General features: G+C 37.3%; 1 non-coding gene across 1 annotated transcript; it reads left to right on the top strand.

The window, feature by feature from the left end:
• The first annotated feature begins 1,341 nt into the window (after positions 1 to 1,341).
• On the top strand, positions 1,342 to 1,414 carry TRNAG-CCC (transfer RNA glycine (anticodon CCC)). The gene has a single exon. It is a non-coding gene; the product is annotated as a tRNA-Gly (tRNA).
• The last annotated feature ends 7,628 nt before the right edge of the window (positions 1,415 to 9,042 follow it).

Raw genomic sequence — 9,042 nt, 5'->3', positions numbered from 1 at the left:
AATAAAAATTATATTGAGGGTAACTCTGACTTTTAAGCCATTCATTATTCCATATTATGGTATTTTCTAGGATATAATCAATTGTGAGAGGAATTTCAAAAAATCCAAGCCCCCACATGCAATATATAATATCTTTTCTTCCCTTGATCTCTTGTTTGTTCTTTTTTTTTTTTCTTTCTTTCTTTCTTTTTTTTCCAGCCTGTCTATTATAGAGCAGTTTGCCAGGCACAGAGTTACCATTCCCTTTTCTCCTTTACCATGTAAATGTGCATTGAAAATGTGCCAAGTTCCAGATACAATAGAATCATAATACTACCACTGTGCTCATGGATTAATTAATCATAATGAATGAATTTTTTCTTGATTTTTGTATGCCAAGCCTGGAAGCATAATTCAGTTTCACCTTTGACTTCTGTAGCCTGAAGCAACCACTTAAACTCAGCTGTCATAAAGCTTTTGGAGGGAGATCAAAAAACACTAAATAATAATACAAATAGATTGCAAAAAGGCATAAGAGGAAGTAGAAAAAATATTCTTTAAATATATCAAAAGAAGGGCATATATGTATGTATAAAAGAAGAGGAAAATAAAATACTGTTTGTTTCCAAATATGAGAATAAAATGTGATAACACTGCCTTTAAAAATCTTTGTTTTTTTTCCTCCCAAGCCATCTGGAAATAGTGTTAGACATACACAAAACCCACACTGAAACACTGAATGGGAACACTGAAAGCTTTAATGAATTTGAAATCTATCAGAACTTATTTTCACCTTCAGAACCAGTAAATCATTATGAAACCTCTAAGTTACTCCTGTAACATGGACTTTCAGTTCTGTTTTGTTCTGTTTGTTTGTTTCTAATGTAAGTCCCATTCCTTTGGGGGCTCTCTGTATATGAAGTCAAATTGCTTGTGGTTTAATTTATAATACATAATATTCACTGTTTTCATTTATTGTGAAAATAAAAATGACCATAAGAAAAAACATAAGAATCCTCTATAATCCCAGCACTTAGAAATATCCTCAGCTAATGTTTGGGTGTAAATAATTTCATTCTTTGTTACCCAGGTTATGTGCATGTATGTCTGGTGTGTATATAACAAAATCAGAGCATGTAATACACATTTTATTTACTTTTAATAAGATAGCAGAAACATCTTTCCTTGTCATAATGTTCAATGACCCCTTTTAATGGCTACCTATTTCAATGATTCATAAAACCTCAAACTGCTCAGAAATAAGTAAATAACACTGATGAACATATAGCAAGAGAAGAGAGTCCTAGGATAAGCTCAGTTTGTGCCTGCAAAGACTTTGATGGAGAATACATCCTGGGGACTTCCCTGGTGGTCCAGTGGTTAAGACACTGTGCTCCCAATGCAGGGGGCCCAGGTTCGATCCCTGGCCAGGGAACTAGATCCCGTGTGCCACAACTAAAGATCCCAATGAGGCAATAAAGACCTCACGTGACACAACTAAGATCTGGTACAGCCAAATAAATAAATAAATGTCTTAAAAAAAAAGAGAGAGAGAATATGTCTTGGATCTCCAATATTATTTGAATGAGAACCACAAAATTTTAAACTTCAAGCTCATTCACCATGATTATAAGTCCCTGAAAACCAGAATTTAATAAGCCTGGTATTTCCAAGAAAATAGTTCCACTTTGAGGATGTGTTTTCTGTATCCTCTGAAAATGATATCTCTGCATTCTCTGCTGCTTTGCTGGTGACACCAGTTAGATACAGTTTTCAGTATTACTCTAACCATCCACCCAATCCCAGGCATCCATCCCATTGTGACATGACAGAAACTTAGCCATGCTTCTTGGCAGCGAAGAACTAGAGAGAAGCAGTAATAAAGCAGCTGACAATACACAGAAAACATACTGAATAGTCAACACCTTCTATTCACCCATAGAATGATTTCTGGGCAGGATTAGTAAGGAGGAGACAAGAAGGAGTGTGTCTAAGTTTAAATCTGCAACAAAAGATGATGCAAAGATGCATGAGCAAGATGGGATGGGAATAATTATTTGATCAGAATGATGAAAATATAACACAAAAGCCACAGGAATCTACTAGGGTTGAAGGGATAAAGTGTGAAAGAACCAAATGAGTTTCATGATAGGAATAGGCCTCAATCCAGAGATTAGAGGTGCTTTTGATGGTAACTGGGGACCCCCCGGCAAAGCAAATCTACTTAATCTTTGATTACCACCTTTAGCCACAGTGGAATAACTGTGGATTTAATTTTCGGTTGAATCTACAACTTTAGGAAAAGTATTTGTTTGAATTTTCATCCCATTTAGACTTTTAATAATCATTTTATAAAATGGTGTCAACCCTGCCCAAACCCATTCGCCACTGATGTTAGCACACAAAGCACTGTATATGGTAGATATTTACTCATACTTTTTTTAAAATGGAAAACTAAACATCAGACTAGTTATAGTTACATATGTGTTCAATTTTCCAAGAAAAAAATTCTTACTGGTTTTTAAATTGGGAAACAACAATTGTGATGACATTTCCCACCCATCCACCCCAAAGTAGCTGTGAACCAATTCATTGTTCATTTGATTTAGCAATTTTCACAATACAGAACCCAGTGGAAATCTGGAAATGTTTCCCAGTGATACCTACCTTATGACTCTAAGAAACTTAAAGGACACTGTTAAGGATTAGAAAAGACTTCCGCTGCCCCAGGATGAGATTATTTATTTATACTGAGGCTTCAGTCTGTTTCCAACAGAAAATAGCAGCCAGCAGTGCTGCAGACTGACCAGCTAATTGTCCTCATGCAAAGTCTTTGTGCTATAGCACTTGCGTAGGCATTTCGGAGAGATGACACCCATAACTGAACAGAAAGCCCATGACAATACCTTTCCCTATGGCAAATACTTGGTAGCAACTTTGGCTCTGTAATCCCATAAGACCTGGCAACAAAGTGGGACAGAAATCTACTCTGGTCTCATGCATGGTTTCAGGGGCCACTTCTCCTTCCCCGTTAATCAACCTACAGAGGCCCCTCTTTTTGGAGTTTCCAGAGAATTGGACTTTTTATTCTATTTCACTTGAAATGGAATTTTACCCGTTTAAGTTCTTTAAGGACAGGTGCCATAGTACAGTTTTTCCAGCCACAATGGTGGGAGTGGGCTGACTTGCTTACAATGTACTCATTGTGATTACTCAATGATGCTAAGACTTACATGCGATGCCTCCCTTCAGCATCCCTTTCTCTGCCCATCCTGGGAAAAGCAATGCTTGTTAGATGCTAGATAAGTTGCTCTTTACTGTTTTTGTCAGATATCATTCACTGAGGGACACTAATGTGCCTTATGGAAATACAGTGAATTGCCTGTTTCATGGCACTAATCTGAAAGCATCCTTGAATTCAATTCAACAGCCTGACTGCCAGACGGCTCTTGAAACCATGTAAGAAAAAAAGAAAATGGGATTCTTATCTGGGAAATGCCACACTATAAACGATGAGTGTGATATGCTGACTGACCAACTGACTGGTAGGTGGATTATGTTAACACCTGAAAAGCAGAACAAGATTTGCTGGGAGGAAAAAGAAAATCACTTTACTTATTAAATTTGCCTACTTCTAAGCTTCCTAGTTTTTTTAAATAGAACTTTTCCCATTTTGTTAAAAAGATAAATGGTCTTAATCCAATCAAAATTGTAAAGTAGTTGAATTTATCTTTGTCACTCATCCCCTTTTTACCCACTCTCCTGCTCAGAGAAGCCACTTGCCCAGATCCTGTTTGTGGTTCTTCCACTTTATCTATGCCCCTCCCTGTTAAATATCATTTGAGGGAAGAATTTGATACTTTAATTCACATGGGATTGAAAAAAATTCCACTAGAACGTGAGCTCTACAAGGGCAAAGAGATTTTTTTGATTTATTTTGTTCACTGGCACATGCCAAGCACCTAGACAGGACCTGGCACACAATACCCAATAGATACTTGCTGTTGAATGATAAGTCCCAATGCTTTTCCTGACCCAGAGGTAACTGCAGTTTTTGTTTTATATTCTAATGTGTGTGTGTAAGAAAGAGTGAGAGGTCAACTGGGCTACTAGAAGCTGAAGACTTGAGATATCTTGAATCTCATACTTTTACGGGTAAAAGTAATGTGTACAAGACAAAACTGTGAGAATTCTCTCCTCTATAGCCTGTTCTCCTGCTCCTGTTGAGAGGGAGGAGAGGGCTGCCTCAGAGGTACCCCAGGGAGGAGGTAAGTCCACATTGTGAGAAGCTGCATGGCAACCATGCTATGGGCCTGTTCACACCCCAAAAAGAAGATAGTGTCTGAGATTGTGGCAAAGGCTGAACACCTTTAGTATACCATGACCCAGTAGAACTGGAAGCCCAATGCAAATCACCTAGAGGATAAAAGCAAGTTTCCTGAAAAGACTCTTTAGTACCACCTAGAACCTTAATTTCTGACACTGCCCAACCCTTCTTGGTTCCTGACTCAGTTTCACTCTGAAGTCTGAATTCTAGAACAACATCAGACAGAGCTCCCAATATATCTACTGTAACTCCCTCTTCCCCTCCCATGTCTCTGCTTTCCAGTTTATAAATAAAACCTGACTCTGGTCATGCAGGTATGATGCTGTGCACCATATTCCAGGGCCTTGGCTCTGTTCTACCTCAATGCAGGGGCCAGCAGGTAGGCTTAGGAATGCAGGCCTTTTATCTCTAATTCCTAAGGAAAGAATATTCAAAATATTTTAAAATTGCATTTTCTTATAATTATTTTATGATTATCAATGATTTCAAATGTAAAAGGAAAAGACATGTAAACAAAAACTACTATAATAAAAGTTAATCCAATAGAAAACTTTAGAAAATACTTATAGAAATAATTTACAGTACATCATCTCTTTGGCAAAATCTTCCCCAAAGCCCTCATATGAGCCTAGCGGACCTCAAAACAACACTTCTCAGGGGGATTCTGTTGTCTCCTTCCACACAGTTTCTCTACCAGCTGAGAATGTGTTTTATCTGTTTCCTTAGTGCTTAGTAAAGAGCTTGGTACACAGTAGGTACTCAAACATTTGTTAATGAATGAGTGAATTCAGAGAGTCCTCCTACTTAGTAAAGAGAGTGTGATGTTGTTAAGTTACAGGAAGAAAGCAGAATTATTTCATTCTTAATTTCCCCTTTATCTTTTTTGGCAAGAAAAATGATTTCCAAACAAAGTGGTAGATACAGACTCTAGAGGAGTGATTCTCAAAAATGCGGTCCCACTACCAGCAGTATCAACACCACCTGCGAACTTATTAGAAATGAAAATTCTCAGGGCCCATCTCAGATGCACTGAATCAGAAACACTGGAGGTAGGGCCCAGGAATCCAGGTTTTTAAAAGCTCTACAGATAATTCTGATAATGCTAAAGGTTGAGGACCACTGGTCTAGAGAGGTAAAAGAAGTAGTAAGATAAAAGTATATGGCATCTGTCCATTTTAATGAGTGAATATGTCTGCTCACAGTTAGTCTATGCTACCAGGATGCTGAAAGAACTGGCAAGTGTGGTCTCCAAGTCAACAACATTAATTCTTTTTTTTTTTTTAGGAATTTTATTGAGACATAATTAACACAATAAACTGCATATATTTAAAGGGTACAATTTGATATTTTTTCTTATTAGTAATGTATATATGGCAATCCCAATCTCCCAATTCATCCCACCCCAAACCTTCCCCCCCTCCCCTGCTTTCCCCTTTGGTGTCCATATGTTTGTTCTCTATATCTGTGTCTCTATTTCTGCTTTGCAAGCCAGTTGATCTGTACCCTTTTTCTAGATTCTGCATATATGCGTTAATATATGATATTTGTTTTTCTGACTTACTTCACTCTGTATGACAGTCTCTAGGTCCATCCATGTCTCTACAAATGACACAATTTCATTCCTTTTTATGGCTGAGTAATATTCCATTGTATATATATGCCACAACTTCTTTATCCATTCAACTGTTGATGGACATTTAGGTTGCTTCCAGGACCTGGTTATTGTAAACAGTGCTGCAATGAACAGTGGGGTGCATGTGTCTTTTTGGATTATGGTTTTCTCTGGGTATATGCCCAGGAGTGGGACTGCTGGGTCATATGGTAATTCTATTTTTAGTTTTCACTGTTCTCCATAGTGGCTGTATCAATTTACATTCCCACCAACAGTGCAAGAGGGTTCCCTTTCCTCCACACCCTCTCCAGCATTTACTGTTTGTAGATTTTCTGATGATGCCCATTCTCACTGGTGTGAGGTGATACCTCACTGTAGTTTTAATTTACATTTCTCTAATAATTAGTGATGTTGAGCAGCTTTTCATGTGCCTCTTGGCCATCTGTGTGTCTTCTTTGGAGAAATGCCTATTTAGGTCTTCTGCCCCTTTTTTGATTGGGTTGTTTGTTTATTTGATATTGAGCTGCATGAATTATCTATATATTTTGGAGATTATTCCTTTGTTGATTTGTTTGCAAATATTTTCTCCCATTCTGAGGGTTGTCTTTCCATCTTGTTTATAGTTTCCTTTGCTGTGCAAAAGCTTTTAAGTTTCATTAGGTCCCACTTGTTTATTTTTTATTTGCATTACTGTAGGAGGTGGGAACAACATTAATTCTTTCAGGGACACTGCAGAAAATAAGTGAGAGCTCTAAAGGGTCTTGATTTTAAAAGAAGGGTGAAGACCGTCATTTTTGGAAATTACAATGTAAAGTTAATATCTGGCAAAATTTGAATTGTTTGCTAAACAAACAATGTGTGAGCATTTGGGAAGTGATGCAGGAGTCTAGAACTCAAGCTGGATTAATTAAGAAAATTGATGCCTCAGTCATTATTTACCTTTTTTTTTGGATAGGGTTAAATACATTGTTAGTCTATAAACCCATTTATTTTAGAAGTAAACATGCCAAAGACTCTGATGATTATTGTTCCTCTGATCATACTTTATTTTAATTTTTTTTTTGTATATCTCTCTTCTCTACTAGATTATAGGCTTCTTTGTAGCCCCAATGCTAACACAATTTCTGGCACATAATTTCACATTCCAAATGTTTATGTAAATTGAATCAAAAGATATCCTTGAGTAGAAGATAAAAATATAGGTTGGATAATAATAAATGTAACTGGAAATGTAGCCAGGAGTATTTAATGAATGTAATCTTATGTTTGGTACCTACTAAATGTTTGATAAACAATTGTTGAATGAAATTATGTGAACCTGAAGCTAGCTGAATGTCACAACAATTTTTGGTCTGGTATTACTCAATATTTATACAGTAACCTGGATATAAAAGACCAATTTCTTCAATATCTTAATGTGACTTATTGGAAAGATGACAGAATAAATATTTAAACTTATCTCAACACCTTAGAATGCTAGTAGAGAACCAAGCAGGTGAAATTTAATAGGGGTATATGCAAATAGGATTTGGGGAGAATTTGGCTCAGTTTAACAAATGAAAAATACCAGGTAGCAGATAAGAAATTTGCCACTTTGCCTTCTATTATTGATTCTCTATGGGAATTATCCCTTTCCACTCTTATTCCATGTGGTTCAGGTGGGGCTGAATCCATCCCTTAATTTTGGAAAATGACCAAGACTCAGGCCTGGCCCATTAGAACATTCCAGCCCTTCAGCCAGCATGTTTGGTTTAGGAATAGGGACATGACCTAACTCAGGCCAGTGATAATAAGGTTGGGATATTTAATGGAATTGTAAGTCTATTGACCATCATGCTATCATGGGTTGAAAACAAACATCCCAGGCCAAAAATTCAGTTTTCCATAATGTTTACCATGCTGTATATTCTTTTATTTGGGATGATGTGCTTAGGGATGCTCACCTAACAAAGTGGAAGGGTTCTTTAAGCTCATTTCTTAATAAAACCACTCCTTAGCCCTTTAGGTCACAAGTATACATGACTCTAAGCACAGAGGAAGAAAAGTATTGGAAGATGTATTGTGTGTGTGTGTGTGTGTGTGTGTGTGTGTGTGTGTGTGAGAGAGAGAGAGAGAGAGACAGAGGGAGAGAAAGAGAGAGAGAGAGAGAAATTACTTACACCATCATATGAACACCTGGAACCAGACTCTCTGAAATCTCTCCTTGGACATTTCCTTTATACACAAAACCATTATACAACTGCACAGGGTATGTACTGCGCACCCTGCACAATCATATGTGGCAATCCTATTTATATAACCCAATAAACTGTACTTTTTTCTTTGACAATGTGTAAAGAAATGTATCTAATGTGTCTAAGAGGCCCATTACAATGTCTTGCTAAACAACATCTAACTAAGAATCATCTAACTCTAGGTATAAAATGAGGTCCATTAAAGACATGGCAGAATCCGCAAAACTGGAGTTTTGTCTTTTTCAGGAGTTTTGTCTTTACATTGAATTAGGTCAAATTTTGGAGCAAAGCTTCTCTCATTTCCTTCCCCTAACTCTCACTTCTGTCCACCTCTGTAAGAGGAGGAGGGCAGCAAAATAAGTAATTCTCTGTCTAGGGCAAATTTCCAGAAAGTGAGGCAAAGAGCAAAGTGCTATCGTAGTTATCTCCAGAAGACTCATAGGTTGTATGCTATACATATTTATAGACACGAAAAAGAAGCTACTGAGAACCAGAGTGGAGGGAGATGATGCACCCATTCATCTGACATCTACGTCAACTCCAAGTTTAGAGAGGATATCTGAAGATTTAAAATAAGTGGCTATTAAGCTTCAGTACATAACAGCTTACAGGACATTGTGATTGGTCAGTCATCTGGGTGACCTGTTTGCCCCAGGGAGAGACAAAGGTGGGAAAGAGAAAAAGCAGTACCATCTACCTGATAAACTCTATCTCCTCTCATTCTTAATCTAATTCCCTAAGAATATTACGCTCCTCTCTTAAAATTCTAAAACCCAAATCTTAGTCCTCCTTGTCCAAAGATGTTCACCTTAGCAACTTTCCCACCACCTAGTGCCACATTCATAATAAAGACTCAATGAGTGTGTGACAGATGAAGGAAAACACTTTCC

This window comes from Hippopotamus amphibius, chromosome 4 (assembly GCF_030028045.1).
Source record: "Hippopotamus amphibius kiboko isolate mHipAmp2 chromosome 4, mHipAmp2.hap2, whole genome shotgun sequence".
Taxonomy (NCBI): Eukaryota; Metazoa; Chordata; class Mammalia; order Artiodactyla; family Hippopotamidae; genus Hippopotamus; species Hippopotamus amphibius.
The sequence above is the reverse complement of the archived record's forward strand: the minus strand, read 5'-3'. Positions and strand labels throughout refer to the sequence as shown.